This window comes from Suricata suricatta, chromosome 5 (assembly GCF_006229205.1).
Source record: "Suricata suricatta isolate VVHF042 chromosome 5, meerkat_22Aug2017_6uvM2_HiC, whole genome shotgun sequence".
Lineage (NCBI taxonomy): Eukaryota > Metazoa > Chordata > Mammalia > Carnivora > Herpestidae > Suricata > Suricata suricatta.
Window position 1 is genome coordinate 22,369,069 of NC_043704.1, and position 26,970 is coordinate 22,396,038.

Here is a 26,970-nt window from a genome sequence, read left to right on the forward strand (position 1 = left end):
ATCCCATGGTTCGTGAGTTCAAGCCCCGCATAGGGCTCTGCGCTAACAGCTAGCTCAGAGCCTGGAACCTGTTTCAGATTCTGTGTCCCCTCTCTCTCTGCTCCTCCTCCACTTCTACTCTGTCACTCTCTCTCAAAAATTAAAATGAACATTAAAAAATATTTATTAAAATAAACAAAAAAACCCATGGTAAATAAATGCAAGAAATTATGGCCGATGATTTTCTCAAGTTCATAGAAACCAAAGCAAGATAAACCCAAGAAAATAACAAAAAGTGCATAATGATTAGGCCACTAAATTCAATGATAAGGAGAAATATGAAAAATAGTAAGATTTAAAAAGATACATTATTATAGTCAACAAATATATAGTTATAAATTTATCATCAAAAACAATGCAATATTAGGAAAATGAAATGCTTCATAATGTGCTAAAAGGGAAAACAGAAGATGTAGGTTAAAAAAACACTATCAATCTAGAACACTCAGTTAAGCTCTCAATCAAAAATAAAAGTTAAATACATTTTCAAAGACTACTTTAGCAAATTACTCAACCACAAACTTATTGAAAAAGTATAAAGTATGTTTATTCAGGTAAAAAGAAAACTATTGGGGGTAGAAACTCATAACTTTATAAGGAAATTAAAAAACAAATTTCTTAATATAGAGAGAAAATCTAAAATGATGATTAAAATTTATTTAAGACATTTTAGAATTTAAAGCAAAAATATTATTTCATCATGAAGTTTATAATATATACATAATGTGTGAATAAATTGCAAAATATAAGAGGGAAAGAATATAAATACTCATGCAATTTTTTTTACATTATACAATTGGTACAATATTCAAAACCAGACTGGGACAATATGATAAAAATAAAATATTTGGCTTATATGTCAATGCAAACAAAAATGCAGTATTAAAAAGACTCACAGTTGAAAAAATGAAGGAATAAAAGAAAAAATGTATAAAAACATAAATGAAAAACAAGTTGGATCTGTACTATGAATGTAAGATTATTTAAATATTCAATAATCTATCAGATAATTAAATATATTTGCAGAATATAGGGGTTAGATGCATAGATAATAGTAAGAAATATGCAAATGAATGTTGGAGCAAAGAAGTATGGGACACAAATTTACTGTATAAAAATATCCACTTTGTTTCTATTATATCAGCAAAGAGCATTTAGAGATGAAGTAAATTTGTGTTATTTAAGATAACATTAAAATATGGAAATTAAGTAAAAACTAACACAACCAATCCAATACATTGCATTAAAACTAATACTTTGGGGCACGTAGATGGCTGTCAATTGGGCATCTGACTCTTCATTTCTGTGCAGGTGCTGATTGCATGGTCATGAAATTGAGCCCCACATTAGGCTCTGCACTGAGCCTGGAGCCTGTCTAAAATTCTCTCTCTCCCTCTGCCTCTTTCCTGGTCATTTTCTCTCTCTCTTTCTCTCAATCAAAACAAAACTGTAATATATTGATAAAAAATAGATAAGATTTATTGATTAGAAAATCATACTATTGTTATTAATTATTAATGATCTCTGAGTATCACAATGCCCTAATTAAAGTCCAACAGACTTGGGGTACCTGGGTGGCTCAGTCCATTAGGAGTCCAACTTCAATTCAGGTCATGCGTGATTTCACGGTTGGTGGGTTCAAGCCCCACATTGGGCTCTGTGCTGACAGCTCAAAGTCTGGAGCCAGCTTTGGATTCTGTGTCCCCTCTTTCTGCTCCTCTCCTGCTCACACTCTGTCTCTTTCTCTCTCAAACATAGACATTAAATTTTTTTTAATAAAAATCAATTCAAAGGACTTGTTTTGAAATTGAAGAGATGAGTTTTAAAATTACATAGAAATTTAAAGAATTTAAAGTATCTAGATTAGCAGCAATTGTGAAAAATAACAAAGCTGAAGAAATGATTCTATCCATTTGGGATATCATCAAACTCTGAGATCATGTCTAGTGTGCTAATACACCCAAGGAACCCCACATTTCTGTTCCAGGTTTTAGATCTCTAGCATTTCATTTTGGTTGTTTCTTAGAATTTTCATCTCTATTTTGACATTTCCCACATTTTCCTTCATCTTCTTTACCCATTACAGCCTGTAGCATATTTTTTAATGTTTATTTATTTATTTATTTTGATAGAAAACTTTGGAGGGGCAGAGAGAGGGAGAGGAAGAAAATCTTAAGCAGGCCCTGAACTGTCAGTGCAGAGACTCACATGGATCTTTCGATCCAATAAATAGTGAGAATATGATCTGAGCTGAAATCAAGAATCCCACTCACCTGACTGAGCCACCTGGATTCTGCTAGAGACCTTAGCATATTAACCATGGTTGTTTTAAATTCCTGATCTGATAACTCCAACATCCCTACCATCTCTGCTGATGCTTTCTCTGTTACTCCAAATTGTATTTTTGCTTTTTGTATTATATATATATATATTTTTTTTCATAGCCAGGCATGATGTGGGTAAAAGAAACTGCTGCTAATAGGCCTTAAGCATGTGACAGTGTGTCGTGAGGGCAGAGGAGCCTTCCACAGTCCTGTGACTACATCTCCTCTTTTTAGTGAGTGTGCATCTCCGGGCTGTAAACTTCACAAGTGTTTCTCAGTATTTTTCCTCCCCCTCAGGTGGGACAAGATAGCTAGAGCAGATTGATGTTGGGTATTTCCCTTCCCCTAGGTTGGATAGGCTCTGATAATATCCCAGAAGGTTATACTCTTTGTTAACTGGTTCCCTTGAGTACTGACCTCATTAAGAAAAACAGAGTGCTCTAGGATATTTCAAAAATGGTTCCTCTTCTTTTTCTGCAAGAAGAAGAAGGGGATTTTCCTCTGATATTTATTGTGGGAACCTAGTTGAGCTCCTGGAGATAAATCTCACAATATTGTGAGGTCTTTTGTGACTGGGTCACCCTGAAGAAATTGTGATCTCTCAGACTTGTCTTTACTGGGCCTCCAGCTCTTTATCAATTCTAGTCCGTGTTTTTCCCTCATGGTGCTGGTTTTGGGAGTCCGCTCCTGAGTCTCAGCTCTGGGAAGTCCTGAAGCCCTGTATTCTCCTGTCTGTCTCTCCATCCTGGGGAAGTTTGTCCTGTGTCCTCCCCTCTCTTAAAGACCCAAGAAGAACTGTTAATTTTTCAGCCTGTTCAGGTTTTTACTTGTTATGTCAGAGTGGTAACTTCTTAACTCCTTACTTATGGAAACAGATGTAGTGTATGTGACCTATTTGAATATTTAGAATAAAGCTATAAGAAAAAAAGGGTGGAATATTGACACACTGATAGACATATAGATGAGTGGAATGGGAGAGAGATTCAGAAATAGACATACAGATATAGTCAGTTATTTTTGACAAAGAAGATTAGGTAATCCATTGGGAAAAGAATAACTCTTTTAACAAATGATTCCGGAACAGTCATGTATCTGTAAAGAAGAGAAAGTGATCTTCAACCTCTTAGCTAATAGCACATGTAAAAATTAACCCAAAAAGTATCAGAGATATATTTTTCTGAAAATGAAAAAACAAATCAAGGGGAAAACATGTTAAAGATTTTGCTCTTTCCTGGAGACTTCTGAAAGTATATATTAAAAGGGCACATCACTTTACCTGAGGAAAGTAATCAAGAACAACTAACACTGAGACATATTTCAGTGTAATTGTATTTTTTTTTGTCTTTCTGCTGGAGTAATTTATCACAGACTTAGTGACTTACACAGCAAACCATTTATTATCTTATAGTTCTGAGAGTTGAAAATCTAAAGTGGGAAAACAGAGATGTTCTAAAGGAGAATCTATTTCCTTGTCTGTTCCAGCTTCTGGAGGCTCTCTCATTCCATGGCTCATGGCCCCACATTACTTCCACCTAACTTCCTTCCTGACGATTCCTGGTCTCACTCAGACCCTCCTGATAACTTCCAAGGACCCTGGTGTTTACATTGGCCCCCTCTGGATAATCCAACGATTGGTGTTCCAAGTAAACTCACATCAAAAACCAAGGCGTTAGAAAAAATGGTCATCAACATTCTATATAGCCTTTGAGGAAACATAGAATGAGCTTCCGACAATTAAAATGACTGTAGAGACATCGAAATAAACATGAATACTAGAACATATATTTGCATGTAAAATTATAATAGGTGACTAACAAAGGGACAGAACATGCAAAATGTCATTCATAAACATTACACATCTATCAATGCACTTATAATTGTAAAAAATTGAGATAAAATGTGGGAAATGCACTCGAAAACTAAGAAATTTAAGTATTCATAGTATTGGGATATAGGACTCATTGGGATTCCTATTTGGGGAATGTTGTTGTGCATAGTATGAGATAAAAGAATTTTAATTCTATCTTAATATCCTTCAGAAAGGGGATCTTCGTTATGCTAAAATGGGTGCATATAGGAGAGATTAAATAAATAGCCCCAAGTTATGAACGGGAAGTATCAGAAATCAATTGATATTTTACATATATTATTATGTCAACTGAGCATACCTAAAAATAATCAAACCTGTATCAATAAGCATCTCTAGTGACTTGGTTGAGACCTTAGAATGCCATTTCTTGAAGCATGGTTGTTTCCAAGTCCAAAGCAGAAAATATCCAATATGCACTTTGAACATATTATTATTCGCAATACCTGGGATGCCATTACTGACTCAGGGCCATGTCAGAAGGACACAGGAGCCAATTTATAGACGTTCCATTGCCAAAGAAGCAATAATTCAAGGATAATTTAGGAAAATTTTCATTGTAGTTTGAAATGCTTCCCATGTATTTAATTCTATTGCTTCTACATGATAAAAAATATGTGGGAATCTTTGGTTAATGCTAGGGACCCCATTGGTTATTTTGAATATTAGTATTTAAAAGGAACTAAGGGATAGAGTGCTTTTCTTATAAGAACTAAAACACTAGGCAAGAAAATGTTAAATGAGACAAGATTTTTCTTTTCTAGCCAATAGCTAAAGAAGAAATGATAGATTTATAATATCCTTTACAATTTCTATTGGAGAAAAAAAGAGATTTCCAATAGCTTATGCCTTCTGTTGATGAACCCAACACCACTTGTCAATCAGATTTGCAAAAATATTGAACCTGATTCTGAATAAGCCTCTCAAGAAAATCATCAATGTATAAAGAGAGAATCATATCAAAGAATACAGTGTAAATAATATTTGGGGAATCTAGAGTGTGGGGAACTCTATATGGAACAACTATAATGTCTTTCCAATGAATTAATTGCAAAGAAACCTAGATATAATTTCTTTAGACAGTGAAAAGATATGCTAAAGGAAAATAGGAGCTGAGTTAAACTGTAGTGGTAAGGGATGCACTTTTGGGGTAATAAAACTGTAAAGAAAATATAGGAAGCATTTACTTCAAAACCAGGTTTGTGATTTATCTTAGCAGAAAAAGGCTGGAGACCAGCAAGCGCATATCGAAGGTTTCCAAGAGGGCACACAAGACCATCTCTTGTCATTGGTTTTCAAAGTATTATAGTTCATTAAACTGTATATTTATCATATGGATTTTCTGTATTTGAGTTATACTTATCAGTAAATTTTAAAATAAAATAAAACAGTCTGTATAATCAAGTAAATTGTTCTTAATTTTTTTGAGGAGATGTACCATCTATCCCTTATTGAGGTTGAAAAACCTGAGATGCTTCCATGATCTACTGGTAGCAATGAAATTGATATACATTTTCTGTGGATCAACTTGAAAATATGTATCAAAATATTAAAATTATCATATGTATTGCTCCAATTTTATCACTTTGAGTATTTTCCTAATCAGAAATTTACACAAAAAAACTTATTTTTTAAATTCTTAACCATAAAGTTTTTGATTAAATCTATATTGTTAAAGATATAGCATAATTATATTATGTATTTAGATTATGGAGTATAATTAGAAACAATATATAGAAACTAAGAAATTAATTTAATTAAGAAATTAAATTTCTTAAATCATTGATTTTTAATCATATATATGTGTGTGTATATGTGTGTGTGTGTATATATATATATATATATATGAATGATGTTAAATAAATCATAATAGGAGATTTGGGATGATTTCTTCCTTCCCACTTCTATATGTTCTAAAGAAAGTACTCACTATAGGTTTCCTGGGTGGCTCAAATGGTTAAGTGTCTAAATTCAGCTCAGGCCATGATCTCACAGTCTGTGAATCCAAGCCCCGTGTTGGGCTCTATGCTGACAGTCCAGAGCCTGGAACCTGCTTTAGATTCTGTGTCTTCCTCTCTCTCTGGCCCTTCCCACTCATGCTCTGCCTCTCTCAAAAATGAATAAATGTTAAAAAAAAAAAAAGAAAAAAGTACTCGCTATGGAACTACCAACTCACCTAGCTGACTACCCCCTCCCAATTTTGATCTATCATATCCTCTTTTCCCTCTTATATGTTCTCTTTAGCACTAAGCACTAAACTGGTGTCATGATGCTCAGTTTGCTTATTTATTTCACTTACATTCTCTTCCCAAGTTCTACACGAGAAGAAACTTTTTTTTATTTTGTCACTGTTGAATCAGCAAGATCTACAGTAATTCCTGCCATACTGTATGTCCTAATAAATGTTTGCAGTGATAAAAAAAATGATAGCATTTGCATCAGTCTTTAATGTAAACATAGTAAATATTATATTTAAATGTTTCTATAAATCCCAGAGTGATGAGAAATTTACAGACATTCCAAATACTTACATTAAGCATCACTAAATCGATGATCAAAAATGATTGTATTTTTTCTTCTCTCAACTTTTTAAAATCTTCATTTTTTTTGCATTTCAACATAAAAACCTCAACATTAACAAAGCCCGAGTGAAGTCTGTCTCATGTATTGCCCTTTCCTGACCCAGTGACATTTCTCAATTGAACATCACTTTCTGGCCACCTGACTTTCAAACATCATCCTCATATGGAAAAACTGCTTGTTTTCAACCAGAGCTGAATTGTATTCAAAAAACAGGGTTAGCATTTTTCGGTGATGGCAGCAATATAATAGGCTAAATACCACTTGTCTAAAACACTCTCTGGTTGTGTTGTCCCACTAAATGTGTTTAAGCTAAAATCACAACAGTCTTTAACAGGAAAAATAAGAACTGTGCATCTTGTATTATTTGACAAGGACACGACATTTTGTGTTCAGAGTAAGTTTGTGAACTGTATATTCTAAAATGGGTTCATTTATAATGATTAAGTTTTCCTTTCAAATACATACTTGCTGCTTGAATAATGTAACTACTAATATAGGAAATCACAGTTATTTCAGTAAAGAAAACTGAGCTATTGTACCAGCATAGAGAAGCACATTCCATTAACCTTTCTGTCCTTGGAAATCAGACTGACTTATTGTGTAATTTCAATTAGCTTGTCAAATAAATGCACTGCCACTACATTTCTTTTCTTTAGCTCAGTTTTAGGAAACAGAGTGTGCCAAGAACTGAATAAGCATTATAATTTTCCTTGCTGGAGAAATATCCGGCAAAGCATATTAAAGTAATACTTAAACTGAGTATATATTTTTTACAGAATACAACACGAATAATAGGCATGGCCAGTGCTGAGTTGATGTTTCATTCCATTTTCCTCCTAATGATGGAGATCATGTAGCCCACTTACAGTGAAAAGGGGAAGGTATTACCTGATATTGGCTATGAGTGAGGTAAAAAATGACTGGATTTTGTTTCATGTAGCTAAGCCATATATATTATTGGCCTGTGAACATAGTACAACAAAAGTAAGCAACTAAAAACTGATGAAAATTTTGAGACATGGAATCACTAATAAATGTAAGCTTGGGGGAAGGCCAATGAGATTTCCAACTCTTCAAATGAACTCAAGATATTTAATTAACTGGCTATGTTGAAAAGGTTATCTCATTCTATGGGGAGAAATGTTTTTATTTTCATGCCAACTTATATAAAATAGAAAAAATGTGTATAAATGTCTTCATCTTTCTTTGTAACAGGTTTGAAACCTGCCTGACCTCTGTTCACTTCCAGGAAGACAAAGAATTAGGAAGAAAAAAATTCCTAACTTTTCAGAAAGAAAAAAACCAAAATCAATAACTATTTCTCAAAATATATTACATTGTTTAGCCATACTCTCCCCCTCCAGGAAAAAGATTTTAGTTCCAACACATTTGTGGTAAAACAAAAACAAAAACAAAAACAAAACATCTATTCCAATTGAAAATGTGTGCTAATAAGCAATGCTTTTAGAATATGGGAAAATGCGTATTTTAATAAACAGTGTGCAAGGTCAGATCTTGAGACCCTTACATTTTGTCTTTTGTTACAAATACATACTCTTTTTCAAATTCAAAGTAATAGACTACATCATCTGTTATAATTATGCAGAGTTTATTTTCCAGTGTTCCTTAATATATCAATAATTTAAGTTAGTTTTCACCTTTTTTCTTTCCAACATTACAATCTACTCCATTTTTTATATAATCCAATGTTTGAACAGTTCTCAACTTTTAGTTTGATCTGATATTGTATAAAATCTTCGTGGTTCACTTCTCACTCTGCAGAACATACAGGTATCCAGATTGAAATTGAAGTTAGTCTGTCATTTGTTAGGAAAAAATAGCAGAATATAGAACTGTTCAAGGTATAAATTAATTTGTCAGTATTGACAGTAAATCTGTATTTTGATATGTTTAATATTTTTGCTCACAATTCTTTTGTTTACAAGTATAAAGTAATTAGAGACCCTTGTATAATTAGATACATCTTGGCCAAAAGATTGTGAGTCTATCATAAAAAGACATACATTTAATATAGATTTCTAAATTATCTTGAGAAAATCTAGACACTAAACAAAATAAAAAAGAAACAGCTTTCCTTTCATTTCACTTCGAAAGCACTGTCAGAAAAAACATCAAATAATGTTTTAAACTTATGATTTATGGGCCCATAAATACTGGTATAGCTTGCATTATCCAAAAAGCAAGAGACTTGGGCAGTGACTTATATGCTATTATTTTAATAAGGAGTACAGTTTCCAAGCTAGTAGTGGAGGAGAGGAACAGAGTTGTAAAAGTGGGAGATCCATTATCATTCTAGAATCCTGTTCATTAATGCTGATTGCATGATCCCCAAAGACCATCCAAGGAAGTAAATAAACTGATTATCTAAAGTGCCCATTGGTTGTGGGGATAGGCTGAGATTTTATGTCTTAGCTACAAGCTGCCATCCATCAAAGGTGTGCATTAACTCCTTCACATTTCCAAATTGTGCATGTGGACACTGAATGGGAGTGTGTCATGGTATCAAAGATAAGCAATAGGGAAAGAGGAGAGGGGAGAAAACTGCCAGGTTGCACCCCCATAGTGTTAACTGTCCCCATACACTGTGGGAGCCAGGATGAGAGACAGGTGAGGTCAAGAACCCTGTAGCAATGAGGGGGTGTCTGATAATAACCGTTGTCACTGTGCCACTGTAGTTCTTCATTAACAGGACTGTAAAAAAATCCCTGGATTTTAAAGATTATAGACAGCTCTTTGTGTTCATATAAAACCTAGATTAAGTTTGAAAATGTCAAAAAGAAAAAAATTAAGATATATATATTAAAATATATATTTGGGTTTTACTTTAACAAACATGAACAGACACTATAGCAGTAGTACTTCTCTGTGCATTAAGTTTAATTTTGTTTATAATCCTTATTTTCTGTTTATCTTACAGAACAGGGAGGACAGCAGAGAAGTTTTAACTGGATACTAGAATTAAATCCAAGTTGAAGGCTATAAGGAGATCAAGTCAGTGGCGTCAGGGGGTCAGGGGTGGTGGTGGTGTCAAAAGAATGAAAGAAAACTGATTTCATTGTTGATACATTTAAAAACTGTAGAAAAGAAATAACATTTGCCTATGTTCATTCTGAAATGCATCCGAGTGCATATTCCTTTGGAAAAAAAGAGGTTCAGATGTCAGTGCCATCATTACCAAAATGTAGCTTTGCTCTATTGTAATAACTTTTTCTGAAGCATCATACTAGATTGTTTTCCACATTGTGAAGTAATGAAGTCAGCATGATATGAGAGATCTCAGTGAAATATGTTTGAAAACTACAGTCTTCAGCATTTTAAGATGCAGCTTTCTTCCCAAGCAGAGATTTAACTCAGACAAAGCCTATGTTCTTGATGTACATGTGGGTCATTGCAATGCTGGGCAATGCAACTACCTCCCCACATCATCAAGGGATAGCGCCTTGTTTTTCTGTGTCTTCTAGCTTGTATTTTATAAACAACAATCACTCTATAAACAATATTTAAAAAGAAAACCAGCTTTATCTATTTTCATGAAAATAACCCATCATATTTAATAAAGGAGGGACTTAGAATCATCTGCAATCACGCAGAGCCTTAGTGTTTGTGATGATATAGGATAGAATAGGAAATTATTTTCCATTTTTTACATAATACATGGTAGAATTTCTGAAAGATGTATGTACTCAGATGCATTTGGTTAAAGAAATGGGAAGAAAAAACTGTGGAAGATCATTGAGTAGATACTTTTAGTAATATAATTTGGTAAACATTTTACTTAGAGATTTAAAGTTACTATTATGTTGCTAAAAACTGTTTTTTATGAGACTGTGGCTAAAGATAAGACTTGATCAAAAGAATATGTTTTTTAATTGTATGGGAAATACTTCTTTAGATATAGCAGAAAACAATTTTTCCTCTTTCACCGTAAACAGAAACATTAAGAATCTAGAAAGCCTACATTGTTTTATTAATACTTTTGTGAAGACAACACTACATTTAAAATATGAATTTGTAATACTTTCTTTTTCTAGCTCTAAGAGCTAGTAATAGTAGAGTATATATTGTTGAAGATAATCTTGTTTACTTCAGAGCAAATTAAATATGCAATAGGAATTCACAAGCACAAATTGTGCAATACCCAACTGGTATATAACATAGTTCTTTTCTCATGTGATATAATAACCTAGCACTTCTGGCACTTAGGGTCCCCAGTACTTTAAATTTTTGTTTGTTTGTTTGTTTGAGAAAGTATTTCTTCTTCACGATCTTTTTAGTAGTCTTTTTTGGAGCACTTTTAGATCCAAAGCAAAATTATGTTGAAGGTAGAGATTTACCATATAACCCCGGACCCCCTCCCCCCACATGCATATCCTTCTCATTATCAGCATCCCCCATCAGAGTGGTGCATTTGTTACAACTGAAGAACCTAAATTGACACATCATTACCACACAAAGCCCATAGTTTACATTAGAGCTCATGCTTATTGTATGTTCCGTGGGCACGGACAGATTTATAATGACCTATCTCCGCCATTGTTATACCATATAGAATAGTTTCACTGGCCTATAAATCCTCTGTGATCCATGTTATCATTCCTACCACCCTCCTAACTCCTGGCAACAACTGATCTTTTTACTGTTTCCATAGTTTTTGCCTTTTCCAAAGTGTTATATACTTGGAATTGTATAGTACGTGGCCTTTCCAGATTGGCTTCTTTCACTTACTAATAATGCAGTGAAGTTTCCTCCATACCTTTTTGAGGATTAATAGTTCATTTTTTTAAATGCTAAGTAATGTTCCATTCTCTGGATGCACTACAGTTTATTCATTTACCTACCAAAGGACATCCTGATTGATTCAACTTTGGGCAATTATGATAAAGCTACTCATGTGCAGGTTTTTGTGAGCACAAGTTTTCATCTATTTGAGTAAATACCAGGAACATGATTGCCAGATCATGTGGTAAGAATATGTTTAGTTTTGTAAGAAGCTGCCAAACTGTCTTCCAAGTTTCTAATGAAATGTATTTCATGGCATTCACATTTAGTCTTTCTTACGTTTGAATATAAGTGTATGCTTTTAGTACATTATACTTAAATACATTATAGAAAACGTCATGATGGCAGAAAGAAAAAAAAAGTAGTGCTGGGTTCTCATTTTCTTGACCTAGCACTATTTTTTTGTTATTTTTCTTTATGCCACCTTCATAAAGATTCAAAATATATGGGATGCTTATATAACGTCATTTCTTATACTAAAAATAATTTTAAATTTTGGCATTTAAAAATGACAAAAAATTATACTCTCATTAAAAATGGCCCTTGAAAAAAATTAAGGGGATTAGTTAGAAATAATCTCACTTTTTTTCATGTCTTCTGTATCAGAAGCCTCAGAAATGGAGACCACCCCTAAACTGTCTGTGTGCTGTCAGTTGTGCTATTTGTAATTTTGCACAGGATTTTGCCTTTCACTAATTTTTATAAATGGTTAAAATCATAGACTTATTAATTTTAATAATAATGTTAAATAATGACACCATGTATATTAACTTTATCTGTTCAACTATCATCGGTCAATTTCTATACCTCATGACTCCGTCATTTGTGCCTGATCTTTCCCCAGGAGTAAACAGTATTTCAAGATATCTTCTTTTGTCTTATAAAACATCAGAATCACTTTTCATTTTAACACTTGCTTTTTAAGCCATTATTGAACTATATTCTGGACCAATTAAAAGGAATGCATAGCTCTGCGTTTTAATATTTAGCATGAATGTTATATAAATTTACAAGTAAATCAGGTCCAGAATAGAATGAGTTTCAGGAGCAAAAAAAGAACTTAATTAACACTAATTAGTATATAATCAAAAACAACTCACAGATGTATATGTTCTGCTATGGACAATGACAGAGACTTTACACTAAATATAGTGCTGATACTTTTAATTTCCTTCTTAATTTTGTTATTATTCAGAAGTAAAATTTATTGCATAGGCTGCCATATTTTAATTGAAAAAGAGATTAGTATTACACTAAATATATATAACACAGCTATAATTTTTGTTTTACAATATTCTTTTATCATGTGAAAAGTAGTCTAAAGGCTATGTACCCTCTTGTGTACCCTAACTGCATTTCTATCTCGGAGCGTTTCCACTTCTGTGAGCTGAATGTGGAAGGCTTTTTCTCCAGCTATTTTAGAGCTCATTCCCAAACTTCTATCAAATGTTTTGAAATGCTGCCTTCTTATGTGAAACTGAAGCATCTAAAAATATGAGTATTTCTTGGTCTTCCCTATTTGAAATTGTAGCCACATCAGTTTTTGCGTCTTTTTCCTGATTTATTTTTGCACAACACACATAAACACCTGACAGTACATGACCTATGTATTTATTTGTTCATTGTTTATTTCTCCGTATCTCTCAAGGTTTTAATAAGAGCCGAAGGCAGTGCATCTTCAAATTAAACAAAAAAAAGTTTATTAAAAAACAACAACAAAAGCTCATGAAATGGTTTATAAAGCCAGGAAACTCAACAGCACGACGGAGAAAAAAGAAAAAACAAAACCCCAAAACCAGCCCTGGAAGGAAGTGTTGCCGTGGCCAGCCACTACCTCGCGCAACACTAGAGGCAAGCGCTTCTGCCCCCGATGCTGCCGGCCTTCTTGATGCTTCTTCTGTGCCCAGAACTCAAACCGCAGCTGCTCCTGAAATGTAGACGCCTCTTAAATTAGCCAAAAATTAATCCCCTTCTCCTTAGAGCTTTCTTCCTCAATTTGCTCACTTCGAAATCAGAGTGTCTTATAAGTGTCTGTGAAAGAGGTTTGATTCGATGAAGATTGAATGCATTTTATAGATTGTGACTTTTCTGAGTACCTCTTTGGAAAAGAAGTTAGTCTAATGGTTTCCTATATTTGAATGTCCTTAAGTGAATTTTATAGGATGATCCTGATCTTTATAATATTCAAACTAACCACTGTTAAATTTATGTCCCACTCTACTTTTTTTTTCAAAAGGAAGAATCTCCCCTAAATGATTTGAATAATTCATTCAAGTGCAATCATTTTTCTAAGTCAATTCATAATTTATATATATGTATATATAACAAATATGTTACTACAAAAAGAAACATTTTCTGTTGTGATTATATATATTATGCACTATATATTATAGGCACATAATGAAAGAAAATATTTTTCTTCATAATAACATATTACATTAATATTCACTAAAAGTTTGTGATATGAAGAACTTCACATCAAAGACTGAATCAATCTGTGATTTAAGAAGGGTTTGCTTTTTGTTACAGTGGGCAAGGGGGACAGATGTTGGTAGATAACCAAACAGATGCTAAATGACTCTCTTTTTACAAGACATTTATAAAAGAGAAACAAAATTAAATGTCAAAATGATAAAACTACTCTCAGTTTAGAGATATAAACCTCCCCAAACTCATAAAACTGGAAACAACAGCCAGAACAGGTGTTTATGTAAGTGGGAACTTAAAACTTACATGTGGGAAAAACTATATTCTTACTAAAATAAGATATCCTGCAATATACCAATTTTCCTTTCATATTTAAAGTACTTTACAAGGAAATTTTGACAGAGGTTACTTTATAATCTGTCGGCGAATTTAAATGAATACTATTTTAACATCACACCATGTAAAACTGAAGAAACGATGCACCAATGAATACAGCAAATAAAAAATAGCTGTATGGGGCACCTCGGTGACTCAGTCCATTAAGCATCTGACTTTTGATTTCAGCTTAGGTCATGATCTCAAGGTTCATAAGTTCAAGCCCCACGTGGGGCTCTGCACTGCTAGTGTAGAACCTGCTTGGGATTCTCTCTCTCCCTTTCTCTCTGTCCCTTCCTCGCTTGTTCTCTCTCATTCTCTCTCAAAATAAATAAATAACTTAAAAGGAAAAAGGAAAACCACTGTAAAAGAAAATGAAATACATAATCCTATAAAACATAACACTGCTCTCTTCAAATTAGCAAAACGTATACATTTAATTATGATATTTAGTAATGAGCTTAAAGGAAATTGCATACACACACATAATTTTGCATAGCTGATATTAAAATGATACAGAAATCATCACCATGAATGACCATGAATAACTGTCTCTGTCTTGTTCTGTATCTGTTTCCTTTTCTTTCTGGGAATTTTCAAATTTATTAACAGTTATGGGCAGTGGATTGACGGTTTTCCATGTGTGTGGAATGTAGCACTAAGAGAAATGGATTCTTCTTTGGACAAATAAGTATAGAAGACTGGCTGATAACCATGTGATTCATGATAACTGCTATATTTTAGCTGTTAAACTGACATGGCCTCTAATCAGGGACAAGGCAACAAAATGAAAGATGTGTATATTTTAAGATGCTTAGAATATGATGCTTAATTGCAATCTAGATTGCATGATATAAATTATGTTGACAGTGCCTTAGGTCAATTGTTGTTATCCATGGAAGTTAGCCACATTAGAAAAAAAGTATCACATTAATCATACACCAATATTTATCTTCATTTAAGTTTAATAATGGCTTTTCTATAAAGGAAATTTTACAAAAGAAATAATTCTCTGTTAGACATTTTAAGTTTAAATATTTGCATAAATGCCACAAATAACAATCTTGAGTACTTGATTTAAAAATTTATGCCTATGTTTCCAAAAGAACGATTAATATTTTGTATACATTTTGCATTAATGTCATTCTGGTTATTTCTTTGTCCAATCAAGAGGTTAGTAAAATGTGTATCTCACTAATTATTATTTATCACAAATTCATATTGAATACTGTGAGTAATGGAAATACTATTTTAATATCTCTGCTAGTCATTAAACTGAAGTACTCAATATGTAACAGGCTGAATGTTGGTAACTCAAGAAGAATGTGGTTCTCTTATTTTTTATTCATGTTCATGATAAGCAACTATTTCAATATGTTAATTGAACTAATCCATTAAATTTTATTAAACGTCATCTTTATATAAGACATTGCTCTAGAAACTAAGGATACACTGGGGAAAACAAACATTATTCCCAGATTCCTAGAATTTAGTGTGTGATGGGGATAAAAATATGCAATGAATATTCACAAAAATACTAGGGATCCTTATGCAACTATATTCTAAATTATATCTGCCCCCAAAATAATTTTTCCTCTAAATGATATATTTCACACAAAGTACTTGTGAACATACTCTGAAAAAATTAGAGTTGTGTTTACATGTGTAATAGAGAGGCCTTGGTCATGGGCAAGTTTCTTTAAAAGTATGACAGCAACAAAACTAGATATAGTGGAGCTTATCAATGAGTATAAAGGATGCCAAGAGAAAAGATGGTTCTCCTAGGTTAAGAGAGCCGCATGGCCATAATCTTGAGGTAGGCAGGAGTCATCAAGTTCAAAAGTCCTAAGGGTCAGTCAGTGAAGCTCTGGGTTAGCAGACACAGGAGAGTTCTGGACTCATTATCCAAGACCTTATAAATTGTGTTAAGAAATTTAGAGTTTAACCTTGGAGAAATGAAAGAAAATCATTGATGGGAAAAAAGATAACATTGCTTTTGTTTACATGATTGAAATTTTCTATTTGTTTATAATTTGATATTGTCTTATTACACATAGTTTGAGTCAATACACACTAATTTGACTGTTGAGGAAACAATTTCCCATAGCACAGGGGATGGTATATTATTATGAGTAAGGCGATTATTAGGGTAGTTAAACATGAAAAATAAAGATCATTTCAGTTTCAGGAACTTTTTTCAGGTGCAACAATTAGACTAGGCTAATCATTGCTTGGGTCTGCAGTTTCCTTCTAAAAGGTTCAATTCCTTAGTTCACACTATCCCCCTGATTCACTGTGGGACAAGAAGTCTACTGATCTGAAAATTACAATATCTTCATCAAATGTCAATAAAACTAAGATATTTCTAAGGAAATCCCAGTGGGTCTAGGTTCTATGTACAGTTCTTGAGGAAATACATTTGCTTATTCATCAATCTTCTTTCCTATCAAGCATCTTTGTCTACAGATGAGCATTCAGAACATTGAGTCTGAAAGAGAAGTTAACCTGTTGACTCTATAGAACACCCAGCAGAAGTAAGAAATACACTGATGCTCCAGTCTGCAAGGTATGTCCATTTATACATGCCCTCCCTACTTATATGAGTTGGTTCTCAATGATGCTAGGAAATAAATAGATCTGGTGGCTAGCTAAGGTTATAGACCCACTAAAAAATGGGGCCTTATACATATTCTATAATATTTTCATGCTTTTCACATTATTTATTACAGTGTCTGTAACTGTTGATGCAAAACACATTTGTATTTAGAGATACACAGCACTCTATGGGTGAGATGGAGTTGGACCTATAACTCAAGTAATAAGGAAGAGATTAATTTTGGTTCTTAAAACTTAAACCTTAAAAGTTTCTTACTTTCCTAACATAATGACATCCAATGAAGCATGTTGCTTCTTAATCAGGCCCACAAACTAAATGTGATTTTTGTGGTCTAGGGCCTATAGGTGGTGGAAAATTACCCAGCATAATGCTTCTAATTGTTCTAGCATACGCATGATATTCTAGGTAGAAAATCAATTCAATATGTAGTAATTGAGGTTCAATAGGCATAGCAATCCTGGGGAAAAAAATAGCCTTTAAGCAAATAAATCAGTCACAGCGTTTAAAATAAAGGGCCTTAGGAAGAAATGGATTTTCTGATTTACTTTGTTGTAATAGAAACAGAGGGAAGGTTTCTACACATTGGAGTGTAGATGCAGGGTCAGCGTGACTTTAAAGTGTAAGTTAGAGCACAAAATACCCACACATATAATGAATAACATGAACATAAAGATGTGAAATATTTGACCTAAACAAAACATGTTTTTTTCTCTATTTTTTTATAAATTTTTTAATGTTTATTTATTTTGGAGATAGATAGACAAAGTGTGAGTGGGGGAGCAGCAGAGAGACAGAGAGAGAGAGAGAGAGAGAGAGAGAGAGAGAGAGAGAGAGAGAGATACAGAACCCGAAGCAGGCTCCAGGCTCTGAGCTGTGAGCACAGAGCCCGAAGCAGGGCTCAAACCCATAAACTGCAAGATCATGGCTTGAGCTGAAGCCAGACACCCAACTGACTGAGACACCCAGGTGCCCCTCAATAAAACATTTTTTAAAACTTTAGGATATAAAATAAAGTTGAATTTAAGGCAAACAATAGAAAACTATTATCAGCTAACACGACTTTAATACTAAGATGGTTTAAGTAAAGGTAATTGTCTTTTAAAAATTAGTGAAATTAAGCAAAAACTTACTAAAATTATGCAATTAGTTTGCATGAATGAAAAGTTAAAATATTTCAATCCAAAATTGTTACCACACAGCAAAATTTATTCCCTAAAACATGCGCAGCAAATTTTAAAAATTTGAGCCATATATTCCATAAATAAAAAGGGACTTTTTTTCTAGTTCTCTTAAGTAAAATTCAACTAAAATTAGCCTTTTTCAGGTTTAAGCTTTTCCCCTCATATAATTGGATGCTTAGAGTCATCTTAATAGGGCACTGGAAGGTCCTTCATGAGGTGACCGTACCCTATCTGCCAACTGACTCCTGAAAGCCATCTCTGTTTTAACATCTGAAGGGACGGTGGCTGGAAAGTAAGCCACCCTCCCTAAACTCTGAGGAAGAAGACCCACTAATATTGCGGCACGTTATCTTACCATGATGTGATGACTTCTTTCTCAAATACTCCAGCTTCCTCCCTCAGAATGTAAGCACCCCCGATTCTCTGCTCACATGTAAAAAGGGGTGAAAGAACAGACACAAGACACAAAGCCCACCCTCTACTCAATTTTCTTCTGAGTTTCTTTCAAACTTCCCATTTACCAATGTGTGTGTGTAGAAAATATATTTGCTGCAGAAAAGTTGTCAACCTCCAATTCTTTCCCCATATCTATGGTATATGCAAAATCCTAGACCCCTTGGAACCCAAACAACATACATTTACTTCTCTGATGTCTCCCTTGGCAGTGGTCTGACTTTCTTTGTGATGACATAAGCTAAGGTTGGAAAAGAAAGGCTGTAAGAAGAACAGTTGTTAAGACGAAAACAATAATATACATATGCACATCAAATAACATTCAATATCTTCACATTACATGGAAAATATAAAACTAGGTATTACCTCTTCATCTTTAGAATGCTTATTTTGCATGAATAAATTAACTTTAAAATTCTACATAATCAAAGGTACCTGGGTGGCTTCGTAGGTGAAGCATCTGACTTTGGCTCAGGTCATGATCTCATGATTCATGGGTTCAAGCCCTGTGTTTGGCTCCTTGCTCACAGCTCAGAGCCTGAAGCCTGCTTCGAATACTGTGTCTCCCTCTCTTTTTCTGCCCCTTCCCCTGTTCACTCTCTGTCTCTTAGAAAATAAATAAACATTAAAAAATAACATTTAAAAATTCTAAATATTCAATATAGGCTATTCTAAACACATTTAAGAACATGTGGATTGTGTTTCATTGATGAAAACAAATCAGCTATGTTTCAATAATTATGTTTCCTCTTTTACTTGTTCTTAATTGCTTTTGATTTTGAGCACAACAGATTATTTTTGAGTTTTTACTATTTTTATTTACATATCATGAAAACTATTTAAGCAAAGATTTATTTTTGAATTAATAAATTTGGGAGGGATCAATATACTTGTGCATACAAAAACAACATTTAAAACATCTCACTTAACAACAAAATGACACTTTAATTATGGCCAAATATACTCACCATTATATTAAAATCAAGATTTAGTAGTCACATGATGTGGACCCTCATATGAAAATATGATAGCAATATTTAATTGTACAGTGGTTATACAAAAATGTGTATCTGCATAATATATACTTTCATACACATCAATATATCCAAGATAGGAATACAGAGTATATTTGCATACAGAAATTATTGATCCCCCAAACTGGAAAACTTATTTGCTTTTCTGCTATTGTACCAAACTTACATAATATAGCAAACGGACACTGAACTTTTATAAGGATACAACTAGTCAGAAGAGAGAGCCTATAATCTATAGTTAGATGTACTACTTATGTTACTCAACCGTTTTGTTTTGTTTTGGTTACCTAAACAGATGTTTACTTTCTCCTCCCCATCCATCTCCCTGGTCCTTCCTTCCCTTGCTTCTTTCCTTGCCTGCCTGCCTCCCTTCCTTCCTTCTTTCTTGTGGAGAATAAGCTTAGGAATTCCCTGGGCTTGCACTGATGGGTTAACAAGGCATAAAGAATTAGAACACCATTGGATGCTCACACCCAAGTTTGGGTAAACAAGATGAGGCAAACAGTATAGAAAGGGCGGGCCCCAGGCCCCTGTATAGAACAATGTATCTGAAATAAACAAGATTAGGTATTCATGGTGGAAGCACCCTGCCACCCCACATTTAGTACCATAGCAAAAAGCTGCTTTCACAGGAAAGAAGGACCAAATTAGGTAAACAGGTAAATAGGGCTATAGGCCTCTGTGGGGTGAAGTTGCCCAAAGTGGGGCTAATTAACAAAAGAAAGGTGCCTTATTGACCCTGAGTAGCATGCTCTATCTGTCTTGCATAGGCTAGCAAAGATAAACAGACATGGCGCCTCACATCCGCCATGAACATCCATCTGCTGGCACCAGGATTTTGTTTTATATTGACCTAAACCCCTAACACCGTATATCTTTAAAACCCCTTCCCTTCATGCCCGTGAGTTAATGTTCACAGATTTGTTGTCTCTTTGTGCACATACATCACATTTGTAAGCCTTCTGATCCTAATAAATACAGAGCAAGAATGCTTATTTGGGACCCTTGTCTTCTCCTGTACATTAACCATCTCTCACATTTTAATCCTGTGTCCTGCTTTCTTTCTGGACAAGAAAGAACTCTAGACCCAGAATCTATGACACATTCCTTCCTTCTTTCCAACAGAGTATTGATTAGCTACTCTTTTATGCTGGTACTTCATTTAGCATTCAAAAAAATATGCACAATCTATTCCCTTTCTGCTCTGTGAGCAATCATTTATCTGAAACATTTCACTAGGCATAGAGAAGATTAGGCATTCTGCAAATCTCTTTCTACCTACAGCACCATGGCAGGCTGGAAATCAAGTGACAAATTATATACGTAGAAAAATGGAGATGATGGAATAAGAAAGCTTAATACTTGAGGATATGTATATGTCTATCTTCTTTCTGGCTTGATGTACATCCTTAATCTTTGACTATTACTTTCTTGCTCTGCACATTCTGATGATTGGGGGCAGGTACTCCACAAGCTCTACTTTTCAAACCAGTTCCAGCTCCATTGCAGTGGAGGTAAATTCATCCAGCCTTATGCAAACAGTTGTCTAATTTTTTATAGTTACCAATACATTTGTATATTTCTTTCACTTTTCAGATAATGAGACAAGGGAAGGAAATTACCTTAGATTATAATCTAACTTCTGAAATGTGCTCACCTCTCTGGAATCAATGGTTTTCATGGTTTCCTGGTGCATTTAAAATTATAACACCATAGGATGCCTGGGTGGCTCAGTGTTAAGCATCTGATTTTGGCTCAGGTCATGGTCTGAGAGTTCCTGGGTTCCAGCCTCAACTCAAGCTCCATGCTGACAGCTCAGAGCCTGGGGACTGCTTCAGGCTCTGTGTCTCCCTCTCTCTCTGCCCATCCCTTGCTTGCACTCTGTCTCTCCAAAATAAATAAATAAATAAATAAATAAATAAATAAATAAATAAATAAATAGATAAATAAATAAGATTATAATACTAGAAATTTATATATCTTTTTATACGCAAGAGTGAAGATCCCTGATAATCAGTAAGGGATTAATAGATGTATAAGTATTGGAGTTAGGTATACAGATGAACTGCTTTCAAGGAGAAAGCTATCCAGCACTGGTCCATTCTTAAGTACCACTGGGTAGAATGAGGGAGATGGAGAATCACTCTAACAATTCTCAATATTGCATGACTGTGGGGGACAAAAGGAGCATGTTATTAAAGCAACACTGTCCTTTCGAAGCCCTCCTTTTCCAACAACTGTCTGTTTGTAAAACGTTCTTGTCTGAGATAAAGTGACTGTGCTCAAATCCACAGTGCTATCACAAACTGGTTCCCTGATATTGAGAAATAATTTAATATATCAGACTTTAGTTCTATAATCTGAAAAAAATGGAATGGTCATCTCTTCATACCTGGATTTATTTTCTACAGTTGTGGAATAAGTTATCTAAACACTCAGTGATTTAAAACAACACATCAAAATGATGTTTCAAAGTCTCTGTGGGCAAGAATTAGAGTGAATCTTACAGGTTGTTTTGAGTCCCTGTTTCTCCTGGGACTGCAGACAGGATGTTGAAGGAGGCTTTTATCCTCTGAAGACTCATCTAGAGGTGGAAAGTTCACTTCCAAGAGGGCTCACAACCGTACCTGACAAGGTGATGCTGTTACCAGAATGACTGTTATTAGCTACAGATGTGGATTCCATCACCAGACTGCTTAATACCCTTGCATAACTTGGTAGCTAACTTCCTGAGTGAGTGCTCCAAGAGAATTTGAAGCAGAAGCTTCAAAATCTTTTACACCTTTGCAGTAGGAGTTAAAAGACATCATGTCCCATATACAAGCTATTATTTGTGTGGGCCATTGTAACCTTTCAGGGACCATCTCGGGTTGACAATACCAGGAGGCAGGCACTACATAGTCCAATTCACATAATTGTTAGACACAAAAGTCATGATAAATATGAAACACCCTGAAAGGGTAAATTTTCCAGACCAATGAGGACAAGGGCACAAAAGAAGGACCGTAAGACACCACCGAGTCCAGCACTTTCCTCAAAAACAACTTCCATTCTGATGATGATAGCAGAGAAGGTCAGGAAAAAGCTACAGTTGAGTGTCTTTATATCTTGTCGATCATGCTGTACCTGCCACAGATTTCTCCAAATTTTACTTTAAACATCTTGGATGCAAGTAGATAAATGATGCAGTGTCTAGACCATGATATGCAGAAAACATGCACAGATTTTTCCACTTCTTGCAACCAAGTTTATCAGGCTCATTATTTTTACACATAAGGAATAACCAATTAACAAAAGTAACATGTTGAACATGTCTTAAGAAAGAGCTCTTCTGATTAATAACACTTCTTTCATTGTCATCTTCAGAACAATGATCCATCTACTAGTATTATTCAGCATCGAGAGGACAAAAAGACTCTGGAAGTGGTCTTCCAACAAACATCAACAAATTCAGTGCTGGCTTTGGAGCTACTACATGATGGGTGTTTTCAGAGGGAAATTAAAAGGTAATGTTTAGGCTTTGTAGATCTCAAAGAAAAAATAGAAAACTATATTATCACTTCTTGAATTTATATTACTGAATTCTTCAGCTCTCCCTTAAAATAGGAAAGGTTCAGGAAGGTGCTCTTAGTGTTGTAAAAGGCACATTTTGTTTCTTCTTTTTTAGTTTGAAAAAATAAATCACTCTTACAAAGTCGCATTGCCTCTTCTTGTGTATGCAATGCAGAAACTCATAGAGTACTACACATTTTTTCCTTAATAACAATCTCAATAGTACCCAAGAATATGGGTTGGACCTTGTGTGAGGTCTCTTCAGTTGAATATTTATTGGTAATCATATCAAGGATCATTAGAAGGAGTGTTTTGATGTAGCATACATAGGTGAGATCACTATTTAAGAGATCAATTTTTTGATTCATTTTTTAAAAACATAATTTGCTTAACATTCTTTTATTTTTTTAAATATTTTATTTGTGAGTAAGCCCTACACCCAACATGGAGCTTGGACTCAAAACCCCAAGATGAAGAGTTGCACGCTTTACCGACTAAGCCAGCCAGGTGTCCCCTAATGTTTATTTCTAGAAAGATCTTCACTAGACAACAAATCGATGCATGTATCACACAAATTTTTAACAACCTTCTAGATTCATTAAAGATAAATCTATTTGCTTTTGCTAAATATACATGTATAAACACATATACATATATTTGTTCCACATATATATCAACAGTGAAAACACTGTATATAATGATAAATATATTACTATGGTGAATAAATATAATTCTTAAACAATCTTCTTTATTTCTAAAGTACAGAAAATAAAATTATTGCTTGAGTTGAACTGAAAAATGTGGCTGTAAAAATCTTAAGCAGGATGAATCAAAACAATTATGATATAATTTATTTTTAAAGCAATTCTCCAGGGGCACCTGAGTAGGTCAGTCACTGAAGCAACTACATCAGCTCAGGTCATGATCTCACAGTTTGGGGGTTCAGGCCCCACATGGGGCCTCTGTGCTGACAGCTCAGAGCATGGAGCCTGCTTCAGATTCTGTGTCTCCCTCTCTCTCTGCCCTTCCCCCACGTGTGGATGTTCTCTTTCTCTCTCTCTCTCTTTCAAAAAATAAATAAATAAACATTTTTTAAAAAGACAATTCCTTAGAAAAATTTATTTTTCTTTCCATCATTGACCTTGATTTTAAGGTTTATTTCCAGTTCATTTGCGCTATACTAAAATTATGGTACTTACTACACAACTATCTTTTCCAGAACCACAAATATAAGACAAATATATATTATACAAATATAACTATATTAATAGGTATATTAATTCACACAGCAGTTGGTCTTGTGCAACACAACAAAACAACCACTTCCCTGATATAAATAAATAAACAAACAAGTCCTAGAAAGTTAACATAGCATTTGGTGAAAAGTGCACATGCTATAATAACATTGCAGTTGCAACAATAAAAATAGTTACATAAAGTCACTAAGTGCTGATTAAAAGGAACTTGCTTTGAGTTTTATTTTGAAAGTTCATAAGTTTATTCAGTACTCATAAATCTGGGAAACAGGTCTTAACTATCCATTCTTTAGAAAAACACACTTTCTTTAGGAAATCCGTTGTTTGTCTGTGGGGTCATAGCTATTTAGTAATAACAGTGGGAATTAATGTGTTGGTAACATAAAATAAAGTTATCTTTTTAAACAAAAATTTTATTCCAAGGCTTAGTTCGAGGTTGTTAAAAAAAATTACTCTTTTCAATCAATTGTTTAAAGTTTTAATTATTTATTTGCAGTTAAGTAATTTACTTGAATTTTAATTTCTAAAATATTAATTGTGAATTATTTATAGGAGCAGAACTTCTTAATACTGAAAGCAGAAAGGTCCATTGGGCAATTATTGTTGCAACTTTATTTTTATTATTTTTATTTATTATTTTTAAATGTTTTTAATGTTTGTTTATTTTTGAAGGAGATACCGAGAGAACACAAGCAAGGGGAGGGACAGAGAGAGAGAGGGAGACACAGAATCCAAAGCAGGCTCCTGGCTGTGAGCTGTCAGCACAGAGCCCTAAGCCCTAAGCGGGGCTCAAACTCACAAACCATGAGATCATGATCTGAACTGAAGTCAGATGCTCGACTGACTGAGCCACCCAGGCGTCCCTGTTGCAACTTTAATAAGACATGATAAAGGCCTGACCAGGAGCGTGAGATAGAGACTATAGTGGTAACTATACTCATAAATTGCTTGTTATGTTACAGGCACTGCTCTAAGTGCTTTGTACATATTATCTAATCTTCAAAATAATACAATAAAATGGCTATTATCATTATTCTGATATATAGATATAGACACAGGTATAGAGATATAGATAGAATTTTTTTGCAAGAAAACAGAAGCACAGAGTGGTTGAGTGACTTGATCAACTTCCAGAGAGACTTGAGCTGTTGTGACTGTGGACTATGAAACCTGACCAAATACACAAAGGTGACTTACCAGATGTTAGAAAAGAGGCATAGATCAAGTCATAGATCAAGACACTATTGGTATATATTCTGGTAATGACATGACGCCTGTTATCAAATTTTCATGTTAGAATTTATTCCTCCCCGAAAATAAGAAAAATGTAGTTTGAGAGGAAATTGTTATGTAACATAGAAAAATCTCATATTCATTTATGAGATACATTTATCTTGCAAATGCTAAAACTGAGGGTTTCCACAAATCATAATTATTTTCTCTGATTCAATTAAAAATTAAAATTGTAGGGACTCAAGAAATTGATTGAAATCTTCATATTTTGAAAGATTTAATTGATAGTGTGATATTCATGACTCACAAAATTAGTAGGCTGTAAAAATTTGGCAGTAATATTCAAACATACCCTACTGACATATTGCAGATGCTTACAATTACAAATTCAACAAGAACAATGCAGACATCTTTTGGTACCATATTTTTGGCTTTACAAAACTTTTTTTTTCTAAATCAAATTACCAAAGATGTTTTACATGAGTGACTCTTTAAGAACATATGTAGTTTACTAAATATTCATACTCTATTTAATAGTTTGAGAACATAGAACACAACAAATGAATTTTCAGGAGGAGAAAACAACCTCCCATTAAGTAGTTTCCTTATCTTTCACATGAAACATCCAAATCATTACCATAAATACAGGTTCAGCCCAATCCAAAGCAATTTGATTTGATTAAACACATATTTATCCTGCTGATACAGTGTATACTTCACTATAATCTGCTTCTCTGATTTACACGAAGATGCCACTTATAGGATAAAACACTGTAGGTTTAATTGTGGGTGTCTAGAAAAATACAGTCTAAGGGTTTAAAAATATCACTTAAAAAAAGGAAAGAAAAGCAATCTCAGTGTTTGAGAAATTAGTTTTTTGTTTTTGACTTTTATTCCTTGCCATCTCCATTTGCTAAAACCAAAGGTATGAGTGGTGCATCAACAAACAAACTAGAAGTTGTCATGTGGTGAGTGCCTTTTTTAAAATGTATTTATTATGAGGAAGAGGGTTTTGGGGGCACAGAGAGAGAGAGAGAGACAGAGAGAGAGAGATTCCGGAACAGGCTCCATGCTCAGTGCAAAGCTGGACTTGGGACTCTATCTCACTAATCCGTGATATCATGACCTCAAAGGAAATCAAGAGCCAGATGCTAACCCACCTGAGCCACCCATGCACCCCTATGGTGAGGATATTTATGGGATAATGGAACTGAATAAGACTTAAACAT